Genomic DNA, 19,857 nt, shown 5'->3' with positions numbered 1-19,857 from the left:
GCATGAGAAATAGGTCCTATTATTATAGCTCTAATTTAACCCTATGCATTTGGGACAAGTGCATGGTGTCAGCCTGGCATCTCTATAGAAAGGTGGGGAGGAAGATAAGGGGGGAAAACAAGAGGTGATAGGCATTGCCTTGCTACAAATGCATGTACAAGGAAGTAATGTGACAAGGAAGCTTCAGGACAGAGAATGCGTACACAGATGTGCTACGCACCTAGGCACACAAGTGATCATGCCCAGCCGGGCTGTGTATAATCAAAAGGGCTTGTGTCCAAATGCCCACCCAGAGTTAAACGCTCACAAAGAAATGAGCTTGTTACTCTCCGGGTGATTCACTTTCTGTAGTGAAAGTGTCCAAATAAGAAAAGCGCTGATATTGTTCTTGTGAGCTAGGTGTGGGAAAGAGATATGCTGTCTAGCTCCTGAGTCACTGGCACTCTGGCATGAAACGAGTTGCTTGGTACTAAAACGAATGGAGTGAAGACTCTTGCAGATGCATTTGGAAAAAGCAGAAGATAAAAAGCTGCTTGCAGTAGAAGGGGACTAACAGGGCTTAGTGTCAACAAGAGGCAGAAAAGGGACTTGAAGGAACAAAAATCTTCATGCAACTAATCAAGTGACAAATAAGGCAAACTCCTTTTTGCCCGGTTCTAGTGGCCTAATACAGGCAATAGCTTCCTAACCTAAGGATTAGGGGTTCAAGTCTCATCTCTAGGGTGAAGTGTTGCTTTCATAATTGTAAAAAAAAAAGTGTTTTAAACCTCTCTATATTATCATTTTAGTTAGAGCACATTTTAATTGAAATATATTTAAGGCATCTTTTAACCTATTTATTGTTTCCAGGAACAATAAATAAAACAATTTGAAAAACTAAGAATACTTTTTATTTACTACAGACCAAGATGTAGTAGATGTAGTCAGTGAGTGATCTCATCTGTCCTACAGGGATAAGCTATCCTCTATTTATTTTATATGTTCCATTTTATTGGCATTTCTTTCATATTAAGTAATAGAGTCTTTCAACAGAATTAAATCACTAGCCACCTCATTCAGGGAGATTGGAGATCCAGCCATGAGGACTTTACTTGTAACTCTCTTGAGGCACTGCACGTGATTTTTGAAGGTTACATCCCTTCTCACTTTTAAAGCAAACATTTTTTCATGTAAAGGCTGAGCATGACGGATAGACACACACAAAACTTAACATTATTGGGGGAAGGGTCAGCGGTCACACACTTTATAGCTTCTGTAGGCAGAGATCATTGCACACACAGAGTCCCTGATGTATCCCTCCATTCCCCCCACAAACCCTGTGTGCCACCCTCCCATCGCCTTCTATTTCAGGGACTTCCTGTAAGCCCCACAATTCCCTCCTTGCAGGGATTGTGGGTGTACTCCCCTCCCCCATATCAGGGTCCTTCAGTCTTCTACCACCACCAGGGGTTGTTTGTGACCCTGCTCCCCATAGCTATGTGTGCCCCTATTACTCCCCCATCCTAGGGTCCCCCTGAGAGGGGCTCTCTGTGCACCTCCTTCTCATCACCTCACCAGAATCCTCCATCTCCCCCCTCCACCCACTCCCATGTCCCCCATTCTCCCCCCATGCCAGGTGCTCTGTCTGCCCCCCCAACCCCCATTCCCACCTGGATCAGCACAGCCTTACCAGAGCACCCCCTCACAGCATCAAGCAGCACAGCAGCCACTCCAACTTCGTGGGTCCTCCGCTGCTCCACGCTCCAGCTGGGCCTCTGACAGCCCTACCCCTTCCAGGGTACCCACCCACCAGACCACAAGCATAAAGAAACCAACTCTTCCCTTTCCTCCAGGATACCTGACCACCAATAGTCTCCCTAGGCCCAGCCACCATGAGCACCCACCCTACACCTGCTCACCCAGCCTGCCTCTTAGCAACAGAGCTGTGCTCGCCTCTCCTCTTTAATACCTCCCTGGTGTTGCAGAGCAGGTTGATTGCATCTCCAGTACCCCATTAACTCTTTCCTGCCTCGGGTGGGGTTTGCATGCCACATTGCACCACCTTTCCTCCATGCTAGGTGGTTCTGTGTGCCCCCTCTCCCCATACCAAGGTCCACCATTCTCCCTTCCCCTTTGTTAGGGGCTGCATGCGTGCCCCCATTCCCAACTCCCCATGACCCCCTCTTCTCCCTCCCCCCTCCCATTCTTCTTCTTTCTGTCTGGGAGATAAGTCATTCACGGTGTCAACATGGTCAATTCTATTGGGAAGAAGGGCAGAGATAAAATGGAGGTGTTGTAAAGCTGGAAGACATTAACACACTGCTACTCAGCCGGTGGTTCTTGAGCTGCAAGTGGCTTTGTGCAACACATGATATTAAAACACTGTGATTTAATTATTAACCAATCAGGGATGTTTTTACTATGGTATTAACCAATTGTAGTTGATAAAATACTTCAGCTTTGCTCCCCTCCCAGGGGCCATGGGGCTCGGGCTTTGGCCCTCCTGCCCGGGGCAGCGGAGCTAGGGCAGGCTCAGGTTTCAGTCCCCCCTCTTGGGGTCATGTAATATTTTTTTGTAGTCAGGAGTGGGTTGTGGTGCAATGAAGTTTGAGAACCCTTGTGATAGATGGTCCCTTACACACACAACACCCCACACCCAACCATAGTCAGGTTACTCCCAGTCCCAAAGAACCAGTCACTCACCCCAGGTCAAGTGCACCCTAGATCTCTCACCTAAGAGAACACTTGCAGCCAATCCTATCATTGTGACATTGCACCCAGTATTCTTCACCGAGATATTATTATGATATGATTATGACATAATCATAATGTATTTTATGCAAGATACGGCATGTAAGGTGTCTTTGGAAAAGTTATGATTTACTGAATATGATTAACCTATTTGTATGCATGTGTCATTTTTGTATCTGAAGTTGGGAATATTGACTGTATCTGTATTTCATGTAGTTATTCCTGGGCAATGCTCACTAGGCAAAAGGCTCTCAGTCTAAATCAGTGGTTTTCAAACTTTTTTTCTGGCAACCCAGTTGAAGAAAATTGTTGATGCCCGTGACGCAATGATGCTGGGGATGAGGAGATTGGAGGGGCTCAGGGCTGGGGCAGAGGTATGGAGTGCGGGGGTGAGGGCTGCAGGGTGGGGCCAGGAATGAGGGGTTCAGGGTGTGGGAGGGAGCTCTGGGCTAAGGCAGGGCGTTGGGGTGCGGGAGGGAGTCAGGGCTCTGGGCTGGGGGTGCAGGCTCTGGGCTGGGGCGAGGGATGAGGGGTTTTGGGTGAAGGGGCTCCAGGTTTGGGGAGGGCTCAGGACTGGGAATTGGGGTGTGGGCTTACCTTGGGCGGCTCCCAGTCAGCGGCGCAGCCGGGGTGCTAAGGCAGGCTTCCTGCCTCTCGTGGCATCGCGGACCGCACGGCGGCCCGGAAGCAGCCAGCAGCAGGTCCGGCTCCTAGTTGGAGGTGTGCAAGAGGCTCTGCAACGCTTTTGCCTGCAGGCACTGCCCCCACCCCAGCTCCCATTGGCCGGGAACCGGCCAGTGGGAGTGCATAGTCGGTACTCTGGGCAAGGGCAGTGCATGGAGTCCTGTGGCCCTCCTGCCTAGGAGCCGGCCGCTTCCAGGGCACAGCATGGTTTCAGAACAGGTAGGGACCAGCCTGCTTTAGCCGGGCAGCACCACCAACAGGACTTTTAACAGCCCAGTCAGTGGTGCTGACCAGAGCCACCCTGACCCAGGGCTGCCCAGAGGATTCAGGGGGCCTGGGGAAAAGCAATTTCGGGGGCCCCTTCCCTAAAAAAAGTTGCAATACTATAGAATATTATATTCTCGTGGGGGCCTGGGGCAAATTGCCCCACTTGCCCCCTGGGCGGCGCTGCCGCAACCCAGTGCCTTACATTCTGCGACTCAGTACTGGGTTGCGACCCGGAGTTTGAAAACCACTGGTCTAAATGACAGGCTGGGAAGGGCCCATTCAAGTTGGATGGCCCATCAGGGGAACATTTAGCTCACAATGGACTGTGGAAAACACCCATCTACATCTAATGGGCTTTCCTGTAAATGTTCTAATTAAAGTATGGATAATGGCCTGTGCTATGACTAAGCGAAGCAGCCATGGGCATGTGACTTGCCCGTGTGACTCTACAGGAACATGTGACCAGGTCACCTGGTACTGGACTCCAGCTTAGAATACCATTTTTTCCCCCCACTGGCTAGCGTGGGAACCAAGCTTGGAGACAAAGGGTTCCCGCCCTATGCAAAAGCTATTTAAGGCTGGAGAGTGACATCATTGTGGTTCTTCACTGATTCCCCACCCAGAGAGACTCTTGGAAACACCTGAGGAACAAGGACTGAATTGGGGGGAAGTGCTGGACCCAGGCTAGAGGGATTTTTAGCCTGTGAATGAAACATCTGGGGTTTCTAAGCTGCAAGCCAGTGCAGCTTGCGCCTTAAGAATCTTCAGACTGCTTGCATCATCGTCATTTAGGGTGAGAATTTGCCATTCATATCTGACCTATGTAGTATATTAAGCTTAGTTTGCGTGTTTTGTTTATTTGCTAGGTAATCTGCTTTGATCTGATTGCTATTCCTTATAATCACTTAAAATTTATCTTTTGTAGTTAATAAACTTATTTTTGCTTTATCTAAAACTGGTGTGTGGGAGTCATAGCTTGGGGCAGAAAGCTGTGGCATTTCTCTCTCCGCATTGAGGGAGAGGGCGAATTTCAGGAGCTTATGCTGTACAGTTCTCTGTGCCGTGCAAGATGGTATAATTTTGGGTTTCTACTCCAGAGGAGGGTGCCTTAGGAGCAGGGTAGTGCCTTAGCTGTGCCTTCCTATGCAGGGGCAGGTTAAAGAACCTGTGTGTATGTAACTACAGCTGGGTGTGCCCCTACTTGTGTGTGTGCTGGAGTCTGGAAGGGGGCTTGGCAGCAGTACTGTGTGAGTGGAAACTCAGGCTGGTAGGTCGGGGTGGGGGGCTCAGTGATACCCCAGTTCCAGGCAGGAACCCAGGGGGAACCTGTCACAAAGTGCACCCTAGATCTCTCACCCCAGAGAACACTTGTAGCCAATCCTATCATAAACTAACTAAAGATGTATTAACTAGGAAAAAGAAATGAGTTATTTACAAGGTTAAAGCAGGTAAACATGCACACACAAATTAGCTAGTCTTGGGTTCCAAAAGGTGACAGAAAACTGCTGTAATATGCAAGCTCTATAGATCCTTTAGCCAGGGGTGTCCACGGGGGAGGGGGCAAGCAGGGGCAGGCCTTGTCCCCCCCAATAATCTGCAGAGGCCCAGAGCTGCTTCATTCCTGGGGCCACAGCAGGGGCACAGAACATACCTCTCCAAAAGTTGTCACATTTCAATTCCTGTGTTCGCCCCAGGGGCGAACACAAGCTAAACAGCCAGGGATCCCTTGCTTATGCTTTGTTTGAAGTCCTGCCCTCTCCAGGAAGTCCAAGCAGCATATGGATACAGTTCCTTCTTTCCAGGGATTTTTATTCAAACTGATGGGAGGAGGCCTTGTGCACATCTCCTGGTCATAGGTGTTAATTGCTTCTCCACCAGCACAAAGTCTGTCTTTTGATGTTTCACAATGGATCATTTGGTTTCAATGGGCCTTCTTGTGTGTAGGACCTAACACCTTCTGAAAGAAAGCCAGTAACTGAAACAGGGAAGAAGCATTAAATAGTTCCAGAGATTTACAACGCAGACACTTACTATAACCTTATAACATGGGGAACTGATGTTAAGTAAGATTAACATGTGCAGCACCCTACAAGAACTTCAAACACTAAACATATTCTTATAACACTAATATCTATTTTACCAATACTAACACACAGGTTAGCCAGACTGGTTTCCAGCTATGCACATGCCAGTGTTCAGTGAGGGTTAGGGGCCTTGGCATGAGCTGACATCTGGTCCGCCAATGTCACAAAAACAATGAGAGAAGTAACAAAGCAAGCTTTTAAATGAAAGCTCCTTCCATGTGAGATTATTTTTAATCTGTTGAGTTATGCTTTCACCCCCATCTGTGACCATTTTAAAGTCAGCATGGGTGGGGAGGAGGAAAATCCCAGCAGTACCATAAACTCTCCTACGTAGAAGAGACTCAGAAGCATGAAGAATGGGAGGAAGCACTGTGGGGTCCCATGCGGAGCGGATAAAGCACACGACCAATGTGGTTGCAAACTGACTCCAACTCTGTTTATTACAAGCTTTCTTTTATAGTCTTTCTTAACATTACATAACACAATTAGGCTATAATTACACATCTACTGATTGGACAAGAAGGAGAATCATGTGTTTATCACATGTATAGCCCCACACCGATTGGTTCAATTGTTCCTTACATAAGGCCCCATCTTATATAACCACCAGGGGGCCTTACATAAGGCCATGATCCTATATAACCACCAGGGGGCCTTACATAAGGCCATGATCTTATATAACCACCAGGGGGCCTTACATAAGGCCATGATCTTATATAACCACCAGGGGGCCTTACATAAGGCCCCATCTTATATAACCACCAGGGGGCCTTACATAAGGCCATGATTTATTGCCAGGCAAGTGTCCCATCGTGACCCTTACCCTCTCATGGAACTTTACATCCCCACACCTCCCCCCTTTTTTTTTAAATAAGGAAGTACAGCATTATCAGGTGTCTAGACTGTGACAAACAATAAGTGCAGGTCCGGTGTTACTACTGGATAAGCCTCGGGCGCAAATTTTCCATCTATATGGGCTTCCCTAATAAGTTTGTGCCAACGCCTTACGGGGTCCGGGGGGCCCGAGCCACCTGGGATATTGTTTGAAACATGTTGCAGGGTGGAAACATCGGATGAAACTATATGGTCATCTGTTAGCTTCTGGCACTTTACAATGTTATTCAAGTTAGCACCCATTAAATTTGTCACAAGATACACTTTATTAAAATTTTCTATTGAAGTTGCTGGTATAAGAAAAAACCCGCGTCTTTGTCCCCATTTTAGCAAACGGGACAACGCGTCAGAGGGAAGCTTCTCTCCCTTTTTTTTTCAGCGATGCGTAATAAAAAATCATGCACCGTCTCCTCCTCTGCAGACAAAGCAGAGCCCATTTTATGGAATGCAGCCGCTCACCTGTGAGCTCACGAACGCCTCTCTCGGACGACCAGGAGCCGGTATCCTCCGGTACCTCCTGCCGCGGCTGCCATCTCCGCCTTTCCTCACCGAACGCTTCAGTCGGCTGTGTTTGCATACGTGATAGGAGAATTTGGACAGTCTTTATTTGCATCCCCAATTTCTTTAGTTTCCATGGCTGCATCCTCACTTTTTTCAGTTTCTGTGGCTGCAGATGTTTTTATATATTTCATTCTTTTTGTTCTGGTGTAAGGTTCTTCTGCATGTTTACGTTTTTGTTTCTTTATATGTGTTTGTTTTTCTTCTTCATTATGATTACCATTTCCATTTATTTCCACCCGAGCTGTATTATTCCTCTCATGCTTTTTCTTCTTCTTTTTCCTCTTTGCATTATTGCTTTTGGAAGTTTCCTCATTTTCATCTTCAGTACCTTCCTTTTCTTTTTTAGGCTTTAATCGGCTGCCTTGATGTCCAAGCCGAATCACGTCGGGGTCACCATTTGTGGGGATGCAATACGGGTCAGATAAAGCACACGACCAATGTGGTTGTAAGCTGACTCAAGCTGACTCCAACTCTGTTTATTACAAGCTTTCTTGTATAGTCTTTCTTAACATTACATAACATAATTAGGCTATAATTACACATCTACCGATTGGACAAGAAGGAGAATCATGTGTTTATCACATGTATAGCCCCACACCGATTGGTTCAATTGTTCCTTACATAAGGCCTCATCTTATATAACCACCAGGGGGCCTTACATAAGGCCTCATCTTATATAACCACCAGGGGGCCTTACATAAGGCCATGATTTATTGCCAGGCAAGTGTCCCATCGTGACCCTTACCCTCTCATGGAACTTTACATCCCCACAAAGCACCTCGACAAATTGTATCTACAATCTGTTTGGCTAACACAAGTCCAGCAAGCAAAATCCAGTTGCAATCCAGTACCCAGCCTCCCCTCTGTAATTGTGCCAGCAGGTCGACTTTGGTTAGGAGGGAAATTTCTATCCAGTTGTGACTGAAGTTAAATGGAGAAGAAATAAACAAGAGATGTGCACCTCTGCTTTACGTTGAAAATAATTAAAACAAAACAGGAAGTTCCTCAACACCATCAGTTTTAATGATCTCTATAGAGCCAATTGTGACAGGTTCCCCTGGGGTGCCACCTGGAACTGGGGTATCACTGAGCCCCCCTGACCCACCAGCCTGGGCTCCCTATACATTGTACTGCTGTGACTAGCCTGCCAAGCCCTCTCCCAGGCTCCAGCACACATACGAGTAGGGACACACCCAGCTGCAGTTACATACACACAGGTTCCTTAACCAGCCCCTGCCTGGGATGGCACAGCTAAGGCACCTCCCAGTTCCTAAGGCATGCACCCCCCTCTGGAGTGTAAACCCCAAATTATACCATCTTGCACTGCACAGAGATCTGTACAGCGTATGCTTATGCAATTTGCCACCTCCCTCAATGTGGAGAAGGCTATGCAACAGCTTTCTGGCCCAAGTTATGACACCCACACACTGGTTTTAGACAAAGCAAAAATAAGTTTATTAACTATAAAAGATTGCTATCCCTTATAATCACTTAAAAGCTAACAGATCAAAGCAGATTACCTAGCAAACAAACAAAATACGCAAACTAAGCTTACTATACTAAAGAGATTGGACACGAGTAGCAAATTCTCATCCTAAATGATGATGCAAGCAGTCTCCACTTGCTTACAGCTTAAAAACCCCAGGTGTTCCTTTCACAGGCTAAAAATCCCTCTAGCCTGGATCCAGCATTTCTCCCCCCCCAGTTCAGTCTTTGTTTCTCAGGTGTTTCCAGGCAGGGGCGGCTCCAGGCACCAACGCAGCAAGTGCGTGCCTGGGGCGGCAAGCCGCGGGGGGGCGGTGTGCCGGTCGCCGTGAGGGCGGTAGTCAGGTCGCCTTCGGCGGCATGCCTGCGGGAGGTCCGCAATTTGGTGGTGGGTATGCCGAAGGTGCGGGACCGGCAGATCAGAAACGCCGCCGAATCCGCGTGACCAGCGGACCGCCCGCAGGCGTGCCGCCAAAGGCTGCCTGACTGCCGTGCTTGGGGTGGCAAAAAACATAGAGCCTCCCCTGTTTCCAGGAGTCTCTTTGGATGGGGAGTCAGTGAAGAACCATGATTATGTCACTCCCCTGCCTTAAATATCTTTTGCATAGGGTGGGAACCCTTTGTCTCCAAGCTTGGTTCCCACGCCAGCCTGTGGAATAGCACTGACATCCCAAGATGGAGTCCAGCACCAGGTGACCTGGTCACATGTTCCTGTAGAGTCACATGGGCAAGTCACATGCCCATGGCTGCTTCGCTTAGTCATAGCAGAGGCTATTACCCATACTTTAGTTAGCATGTTTACAGGAAAGCCCATTAGATGTAGATGGGTGTCTTCCACGGTCCATTCATAGCCAAGTGTTCCCCTGATGGGCCATCCAACTTGCATGGGCCCTTGCCAGCCAGTCATTTAGACTGAGAGCTTTTTGCTTAGTGGGTGTTGCCCAGGAATAACTACATGAAATACAGATACACAGTCAATATTCCTAACTTCAGATACAAAAATGATCCAAGCATACAAATAAGATCAACATATTCAGTAAATCATAACTTTTTCAATGATATCTCACATACCTTATCTTGCATGAAATACATCATGATTATGCCATATTCATAGGGTGACCAGACAGCAAATATGAAAAATCGGGACAGGGGGTGGTGGGTAATAGGAGCCTATATAAGAAAAAGACCCAAAAATCAGGACTGTCCCTATAAAATTGAGACATCTGGTCACCCTACATACTCATATCATAATATTACTATGAAGAATATGGGTTATAGTGTCACACCAACTGAAATGTGGGATGCTTTGGGAAAGGTGTTGCGTGGGAGCAGTCCTTTCACACCCCACAAAGAGAGGTCTCTTCTATGGACATAAGTCCATGACAGTCTCAGCTCAGAACTTGCACACAGACTTTTGGGGCCTCAGTAGTCCCAGTCCTTCCAACCCTACCCTAAAGATTGGGGCTGTAGGGTGAAAAACAAGATCCATTTCAATTTAGGCTTAAACAGTTTATTTTAGCCTTTATTTTGTACGGCTTAAGACCATGCTGTTGTCACCTATGAATACGTGCAAAAGCAGGTCAGGCAAGAAAGATCATTGAACCAGTTAAGTCTCTTGGGGACAGGGCAACTCTTCAAATCTCTGGTCTTCTCTACTCTCCTATTGTCCATCACCTATATTTTAATCCCTTGTCCCAGAATTTTGCACAACTCAGTTTACCTAGTTACCTCATCTGTGCACCTATGTACTCTAAACCCCCTAATTAAAACATTCTCCTGCATAAATCATGACAACTTAATACATTTTTGCTTATCCCAAGAACACGAGAATGGCCATACTGGATCAAACCAATGGTCTATTTAGCCCAGTATCCTGTCTTCCGTCAGTGGCCAGTGCCAGATGCTTCTGAGGGAATGAACAGAACAGGGCAGTTATTGAGTGATCCCCCTGCCATCCAGTCCTAGTTTCTGGCCTCCTGATAAAAATTACTTTTTCCTGTCTACTTCTGTCATCTATTCTTCATTGTCAGCCCCACTGGCTTCATCTAGTTTTTATTTTACAGGTCTGTTTTTGTGGCCTTTCGTTTTTACGTCTTTAAGTTTCTTGTTGGGGGTTATGGGGAGGGGACCTGAAGTTAACAATTCCCTCACGACACTCTGCTTCACCCCGCTATTTACATAGTCCAAGGATTTTTACAGACAAGACACACAAGCCAGTTTCCAGTTTACATAGTCCTTTCTTGACCCACTATCCCTCATCCAGCACCAGGTCTGAAAGCCCAACACTTATTCCATAAGATAATGTCACTCAGAGGGCAGCAATTGTGCTGTAGGAGCATCAAGACTCACATGATCTTTAGTGCTTTATTCTATTAAGTGGGACATAGAAATGTGTGTGTCCATTAGGAAATTAGTATCTGGGACTGATAAATGGAAATATCCCTAAAATCAGAGGGCACAGGTGGTTTGTTTTTTTAAACAGCATTGAAACACACCTCAGTGTTGATACATACTTTGCCTTCCCTGACCCAACAGGTACATTTATTTTTTACTTGCTGTTTTCACGGATATCTGGGGCTGACAGAGATTGGCCAGGTCCTCATTTGATCGCCAAATTTTTTTTTTGAAGTGGGATCATATTGGTGTAGTCAGGCTACAGTGAAAGTTCAGCTCTCTATTGAGGACTCATAAAAGTGCACAACAGAGTGTGTTTCATATTTTTCTATGATCATTAATACTCCTTAGGGATGAAGGCATTACACGCTGAGGCACTGTGACAAAGAAATTAAACAGGACAGCTGGCTACCCCACATGGGACTTTCCCAAGGTAGAGATTTTGGGCTAGAGTGGGTCTACCCAAATGCACTGCCAGCCCTTTATCTTTAGTGATGAACACATGCATAGAACTAGAAGTCATGTAGTTTTCATTGGCAACAGTCCCAAACTTCTCAGGTTTCCCCTACTCAGTGGGGGTCCTCTCTCCACCCCACCATCTTCCTTCATTATAACTAAAGCTGATGTCTCCTTTCTTGCCATCATTCGTGCTAACTAATGCTTGTCCATCCTTCTTTAACAACTTCAGAGGGGAAAAGGAAGAAATCAGCAAGTCCTGATCTGTGGGTTACAGAGGAAGATAGTGTGTTATTTGTTCTCTTGGGCTCTGTATTTCAAGCTAGGACCCTGTATAAAACTTCACTGGGATTAGCCTTTGGTTTATGTCAACGAACTTGGCATGGCTTTCTAGTGGCGCCTCTGAGATCGGTTGGGTGTATTAAAGCTCCGTGGGCAGCTAATTTTGCATGGGCAAAGAGTGGTTCTGCAAAGGAAGGACATATCTCTGAGAGAGAAAAAAAAGCCACTCGACCACGAAGGGACTCGAACCCTCAATCTTCTGATCCGAAGTCAGACGCCTTATCCATTAGGCCACGCGGTCACCGCGACTACATTACTGGCACATAATAGGAAAGAGCATCCCTGTCACCTGGATCCTGCTCGGAAGAGGTTTTACTCATCGCTGCAGATACTAACACAGAGCGATAGGGCTGCTCCCGGCACACGCAGCTTGACCAGTCACCCACCCACATGCTCACCCAGCGCCCACCTTTGCCAAGGAGACCAAGGAAGACATTTTTGCCCTGGTGCAGCGTGGGAAGAGGGGAAAATACCCTCTCCACCGTGTGCCTGGCCTCCACGGGCATTCTGGGGGAAGGGGCGCCTGACCTGCGAACAGCTGGGGGGGGGGGGGAGAGGGATGGAGGGGTCAGCTGCCCTTTGTGGTCCCTTCCAGTCCGACGGCCTGCTTTGCTCCCCCACGTGCCAAGAGCATCCTCTGCAGCCACCATCGCTTCTGGAGAGAGCCACAGACCAGGTGCGGGAGCCTAGCCTAGAGCCGCTGTCCCCGGCCCGCTCCACCCAGGCGGCTCGCTCCCTGCTGCTCTTCAGGGATTTTTCCTTCCCTTCCCAGTCTGTCTCTCCTCCGCCCGGAACAGCAGGCACGTACACGGGTGCATCCCACCTCCACGTGGCCCCAGATCCCGCATCACCTTGTGTCCCTCCCTTCCCCGCACATCCCTGGGAGTCCTGGATGGATACCCAAGGCTGGCAGGAGTCCCAGGGCTCAGACCCGGCTGGCCCGTGTCCACACTCTGCCCCCAGAGCCAAGGAGGTGGGTAGGAACCGGGGTCCCTCAGTGGAGAGAGGAGCAGATACAAATGTTTCCAGCAGCCCTGACCTGGTGTATAGTGGGGGTGCTGAGAGCCATTGAACCAAACTTGACTCCTGTATATCAGAGGTTCTCAAACTGTGGTCCATGGACCACCAGGGGTCCATGAGCTCCATTCAGGTGGTCCGCGGATAGTTCCCTCTAAGGCGGCTGCACATGAGAGGATGAAGAGCCACCCACCTAATTAGTGGAGCCGTGCAGGTGTGGCTCTACTAATTAGGTGCCTGGACCCTGGAGAAGATGCACATGTACAGTGAGGTGGTGGCCTTGGGGGGAATAGGGGGTAGGTGGGGGGGGAAGTGGGGTGAAAAGAGGGGGTGGGAGGAATTTGGGATGTGCAGGGCTGCGGTGGCCAGAGAAAGAGTTGACTTTCCCCAGCTCCAGGGCTGCGGCTGCCGGGGAGAGACCCCCCTCCTTCCCAGCCCCAGCTCGGGGAGAGCCGTGGTGGGGGAGAGAGGGCACATCCATCGCATTAGAACGGTAAGACTACTGATATTAAGATATGAGTTGTGTGCTTTTATTTGTAGAACAAAGAAACTTTATTTTTTTTAATATAGTGCTTTTATCCAAAGTGCTTTACAATAGTTAGCTAACAGTACAAACAACATTTGGAAAGATCATTAAGTGGTCCGCTGAGACCCTCAGCAATTTTCAAGTGGTCTGTGGGGGAAAAAAGAGTTTGAGAACCTCTGCTGTATATGATGAAAACAACTTCAAGCCAGAGGGTGCAGCACCACCCCTAGTTCCAGCACCTGTGCACCAGGCAACCAGAAGCTGCAAAAGCCAATCCACCCTTTTAGCCCCATGACTTAGGGTTTGTTCACTGCACAGCTGTTGGGGGGGGTGTTGGGGCTGCTATTCAACACATGCACCCCAGGAGGTTTGATTCTGCTGGGTGAGGTTGCACCATCCTAGCCCCCCGAATTCACGCCTTGGTTGTTACTACACTGACTCCCAGAGGTGGGGGATGGAATCTTGCCCATGATGTTCCGGTTTATGGTGCTCCTGGGACTCGCCCTCATTTCCAGCAGCGCTCAGTTTAACCTTGGCCATGCATGGGCTGTTTGTCTAGTTTCATCTTTCTAAGGCACCCAGGCCATGGGGGAGAGCAGAAAAGGCTGGTCCCAGCTCCCCCTGCTTTAGATCAGCCTCTACAGGGGAAGACGCTCCTGGCTGGGCACCTCCTCATCCCGATCCCAGCCCATGGAGGGCTGGCCACGCAGCACGAAGAGGGATCAAGCCGTGGAACCCCCGGTGACCTGTACCCCTCTTCTGCTGCAGCTGGGAGGAGTGAGGAAGTTCAGCCTCCAAGATCCAGCTGGGTCAGAGACTTGGGCATTCTGGTGGTGGGGTCCCCCATTGGGGAGCTTTGCCAGACCTAACAGAAGCAGGATTTGGCTCCATGGGTTACAAATACCGAGGATTTGGAGGGGGGGCGGAATGCTACAGAGACTGCCCTAGAGCCTGGCTCCTCTGTGGCACTTAAACCCCACACACAGTATATTTACATATATACACACATATCCAATTGAACCTCAGACATACAGGCATATGAGCCAGCTCTGTTTGCTAGATAATAAACTAGTGAAGGAGCAGCCGTGTTCAGCATGGAAGGATCTTCCACATCAAACAACAAACCAGAGAATGCAGAGACAGTCAGGGGGACCATGGCAGGCAAGGGAGAGCTTTGCAAAGTCTCACTAACTACCAGTCTAGCCCCTCTCTCCACAACACCTAAGAGCTCCTCTTCCCACACCTTTTTAGTTTTTGACGGGGTGTGTTTTATAAGAAGGATCTGGGGTCATGACCTTGGGGTTCCTAAGCTTTGCATAGCCTGCAAAGCACAGAAGTTGGGGATGCAGGGAATCTGAGGTCAGGCAGGCGGTGCTTTAGAGCTGCACCATGTAAAGCAGGGCTGGGCAGTTGTGAAGGCGCCAAGCGTATGGAACCTAAACAGTGCAGGGAGTGGATCAGTGGTGAAGAATGGACGTCAGGACACAGCTGGCACTTTAATCAGAGGGAACTGAGGTGGATAAACTGCCAGCACTGAGAAACCATGTAACTTTCTTACCAGGAAGGTAGTTTGTTAACTTCATACAACTTTAGAGCTAGGTGATGTTTTTACAGCAAGTGATTGACTTTTCAATTGGCTGGCAGTGCTCAAAAGATAACATGGTTTTCTTCAAAATCTGAAAGTCATGAAAAATTTCAGTGAATCAAAAATGTTTATTTCAGAGCAAACAAAACATGTTCAACTCAGAACATTTTGTTCCCAAGTATTTTCAAAGGGCTACATTCAGAAGACAGCCAAAAGACAGCCATCCTTAGTTCTTAAGGCACTTACCTGAGATATGGAAAACCAGGGGCCAATTCCCTGGTGGCAGAGTGCAACGACAAAGCTGTCCAATAAGCAGCAAGACACACTTTGGAAAGAATGTCCAAAGAATGTCATAGAAGGTATACCTTCTATGACATGCCTCCAACGAGCATAGATTCCATTACCAGCTCTTCCCTCCTGTAACTCTCTGTTGCTTGGAAGCCAAAGAGATTTATAATGGGCTTCCCTAACCAGGATCCTTTGCAGGACCCTCGCCTGTCTCTGGGTGATTTACAGCCCATCCAGCCAACCAGCTCTCTTTCCCCCCATTCCTGGTTTGACAAGAGCTAGCTTCACCCCATTACATCTTCAGTACTTTCATACCCCATACATTTTGAGGTGCCCCACTTTTCATAGGGTGTCCCCTTTGTTTCCCTTAGTCTCATTAGCATCACATTAGTATCTAGGTAAACATGTTCCCATGGTAACTTGCAGTAAAAGCAGAACTTTACAGTCAGGTGTCCCCTTGTGGTCTAGACTGGTACAGAGTAGCATATTTTCCTGACCATCACCTATTGGCACATTCTTTACATAATCTTGTAACTTGACTAGAACAAGGTTAGTCTTAGGTCACCTACTTATATCATGCCTCCTTAAGCCTGAGGCGTAGCATGGTTAAGCTAAACTCTTTCAAGCCTTGGCCTGTAGGCCTTGCATATTACAGCCTTGCTTTGCTTATATCCCCAATACACACTCATCCAGGCCCGCCGACAGAAATTCCGGGCCCCAGGGCCAGGGCCGTCCTTAGGGGGGGCGGGACCCAGGGTGGAAGTGACAAATCCGTCACTTCCGGGACCCCCCCCCCCCCCCAAAGCATGGGGCCTGGAGCGGTCTTGCACGCTTAGGTGCCCTATGGCCCACCTGGGCCCCTGGGCAATTGCCCCCTTCCCACCTCCCATCAGCGGGCCTGCACTCATCACTCTTAACTACTTGTCAATCTCACACTCCTATGATGCTATCCTACTTGTATCTCTACCTATACCTACAACCTAAATCTATTTCTCACACATTCATTACATATGGACTAACAGATGAGTTTGCCTAACAGATGAGCTTGACTAACAGATGACAATAGATAACACAGTTAAATGATACAATGAACCAATTGGCTACATAATGCATAGGCCAAATCACCCCTAATGTAACTCCATGGACTTAAATGATTTTGGAGCTGAAACTGTATCCTGCTGTTGCCTCACCAGCTTCTGCCAAAGTCACCCCGGGGGGTCAACCACAGCAAACATGTAGAAGTTAGAGGGGGTTTTTTATTGAAGAAAAGTGACATAAAGGGAAGTGACGAATCCTCACTGGGAATTAGGGCTAGGAAGTTCTAGGGAATGATGTCTCGGTGCTGAAATTGTCTACTCAGCCCACAAAAGGTAAAAAAGCTAAGGGTGGGGTGAATGTGTGAAAGAACTGATGGTTTAGAAAATGGAGAATTTCTACCGCAGGGTCACTCACGCCCTCTCTCCTGAACAGCCTACATGTGAGGACAGGAATGCAAAGAGATAAAAGATCATCTTAATTGGGCTGTGTAGCCCCAAATGCTGCTCTGTCAGACCAGTGAAAAGCCGGAGTGACTCAATTTCCAGCGAAAACACAGGCAGGTCAGTGGAGTTGCATCAGATTTAAACCCAACGCATAAACATGCACAAGATTTGGGCTTTAAAGGGCTAAAGCTTTTAGCATTACACTTTGTGAGGCTGAATACTTCCTTTTTATCTGCATAATTTTTTTTGCGGGAGGGGTGAGGGGACTATGGGGTTAAAGCAAATTATTTCTACCATACATCAAATCTATTAACGGTAATTTGACAAGCTGATCCCACGAGCCACCTGAGTGCATTGCACCATTATCACTGAATTCTTCATTAAAAAAAAAAAAAAGCCTTAAATTATATAAGCTTCCTCCCTACACTGATTAATATCAAAGCACCAGCTACACCTCAGCTGATAGCCACCGGCAACTAGCTGTAGCATCAGCTATACCATTTGCCTCCTTAGGAAAAGGGAAAAGATGTGGGAAGCATTCTTAGCTATTCTCACTTTGTCTTTGGCAACAGGTAAGTTAAATTGTAGTAGGATCAGGGGAAAACCAACCGGATTAACCATGAGGAATTTATATTCTCATACATGGATGAAGAAGATTAAGATGGGCACCCTAGTCCTTCCTGTGTGCTCTGAGTCCAGAAAATGCCTTTTATCCTCTGATGTATTCGTATTCCATAGGCTGGCTGTGTGGTGTATGCTGAGATCCTGCCCGGTATTGCTCTGATAAAATGAATTTGGACGTAACCAGACTTTCATTTGATTTCCACAGATGCTGCCCCAGAACAGCTCTGTACGTATGATGATGTTATTCAGTATCTGAATATCTCCTCTGAAAAGCCACCCCCACTATGTACAATACCCAAGAAAAATTGGGACAAGCCGTTGAAAGTGCGGATAGGATTTGCACTGCTGTCCATCCTCTCAGTGGTAAGGAAACAAATCTCTTTATTATTTTTTATAGTAGGAAATATTGTGGCGATTGAAAAGTTGAGGCAGCTGATGATCCTAAAGTGAGTGAATGACTGTTCTCTCACTCATACCAGTGCAAATCAGGAGTAACTCCACTATTACTGCCACTGATGTGAAAGGGCAGAGCCCGCACCTTAGGTCTTCTTCTCCAGACTTTATGGCTCTGGTTGGAAAGTAGAATCCAGAGCAATGTATGTTTGGAGGTGCCAGGTGTAAAATAGTTTATCACATCTGCACAAATGAGAGGGTTGTTTAAAATTGCTTTAGTGCTCATCACATGTTGAACAGGTGTCACATTAAAATGAGCTCTAAAAGATCAAAGTCCAGGGCAAGAATCATTTCTCTACCAGCCTCCTATCCGCTTTTTAATTGGCCTGTTAAGCTGCATTGTGTTGCCAAAGCACTGCAAAGTTGTCCAAGAATACTCAGGAATTTGGCCCTTGATTTGTATTTCATCTGCGCTTCTCTCTTTTTCTGTTTCCTCCATAAAAAAGCCTCTTACAAAGGAAACACCTCTCCTTAGCCTGGGTAAAGGGAACCCACGTTATTAGCCAGTGTTACAGCAAAGTGGAGTTGGGGGAGGTGGGGAGGAGAGTGAGGAGAGACTTGGTAATTCTTGTTTGGTTTTGCCTTCCTTATACATCAGGGTTCAGATTCTGTAGACTCGATTTCCCTGAGCCATGTTGCAATATTTCTCCTGCTCTGGATCTTGTCCCAGCACAGATTTACATAGCCAGGTGGATTCTATCAGGCAACTATTTTTTCCAAACATTGAACTTTACCCTTCCAATCTACACCTCAGTTTGTAAGACCAAGAAAAGTACGTTATTGGTCTGCCCTGATTTTCTCATATCTCTGACACCCATCACGCCATCATTGTAAGAAAAACGCTGTACAGCCTCTAAGTTCTGTACCTATCTTAGTAAATGAAATCATGATAATCACTTTCCCATTTTGTTTCGTATACATATGTTGCCTATATACATTTGATTCGTATAATATGTGCACCATAATGATGTTGAGAGGTAGGTGTCTTAACTGTGTGTGAATTTATGATCAAATGTGGCCTGAAACACCATGGACATGGGTTCTTAAACTGCTCGCATGATTGATTTCCAGAGAGAAGGGGCTCCCTACTGACAGAACCTTGCTACTGGATAAGGAGTATTCAAATGTAGGTAACCAAACACTAACCCTGCTTGCTTAGGAGGTTTCCAGATGCTGTTCTAGGTTGCTTGCGGCATCTCAGCAGTTTGATAGCCTTGAGTAAAGGGTGTAGGGGTTTCTTCTTCAGCTGCATTAATAGGTAGGTCTCCAATATACCCATAATCATTAGGACAAAGACACCTACAAAAAACATCACTGCAAAACAAGATGAAAAGGGTGTGATTGATAAACTCTCTGCCTTACTTCCTTTAGATTCATAATTCTATCTACTGTGGGCTTCTGCTTAATAGAAGAAATATAGTGCCCCAAGTCCAGAAACTGCTCTGAATAAGGACTTCTAATATTACACCTCTTGTACAGTGGCTAGGTGTTCCTCGTCTTACTCTCTTAAAAGGCAGCACGTTTGTACTCTGCTCTCTTCCTTAGATTCAGTGCATATCTAATATAAAGTGACTTTTACTCAATAAAGACAAGTACCTATTATGGGTGGGTCATCGGAAGAAGTGGGAATAATGTCCTTAAGAATCAGAGCTAACACAGACTCTCCAATGACGACTGACAGCTGGAAGTTGATCTTGTCCTCATAAGAGCTGCTGCTGAACAAAATAGTCATATCCAATAAGTAGAGAGCACATGATGGTAAGATAAGGTTCAAAACGTATAAAATGGGTCGTCTCTTCATGGAGATCTGGAGGGAACAAGGCAAACATGAAATAACAGAATGGCCTGGATTAGTGCTGGTCTCGATGGGATGAGATAGATTCTTCCTCCAAGTATGGTTGGAGTCCCAGCTATCAACTCAAAGGAGGGAACAGGTCCCAGTGGGCTTCCTACGCTCTAGTGCAGCCTTAAAAACTCGCCCTCATC

General features: G+C 47.1%; 1 non-coding gene across 1 annotated transcript; it reads right to left on the bottom strand.

Moving 5' to 3' along the window:
• Positions 1–12,065: 12,065 nt before the first annotated feature.
• Positions 12,066–12,138, bottom strand: TRNAR-UCG (transfer RNA arginine (anticodon UCG)). Its single transcript has one exon. It is a non-coding gene; the product is annotated as a tRNA-Arg (tRNA).
• Between the last annotated feature and the right edge of the window lie 7,719 nt (positions 12,139–19,857).

The sequence above is a fragment of the Emys orbicularis genome, chromosome 13 (genome assembly GCF_028017835.1).
Source record: "Emys orbicularis isolate rEmyOrb1 chromosome 13, rEmyOrb1.hap1, whole genome shotgun sequence".
NCBI classification, from domain to species: domain Eukaryota; kingdom Metazoa; phylum Chordata; order Testudines; family Emydidae; genus Emys; species Emys orbicularis.
This window is presented reverse-complemented; position numbering and strand designations above follow the sequence as displayed.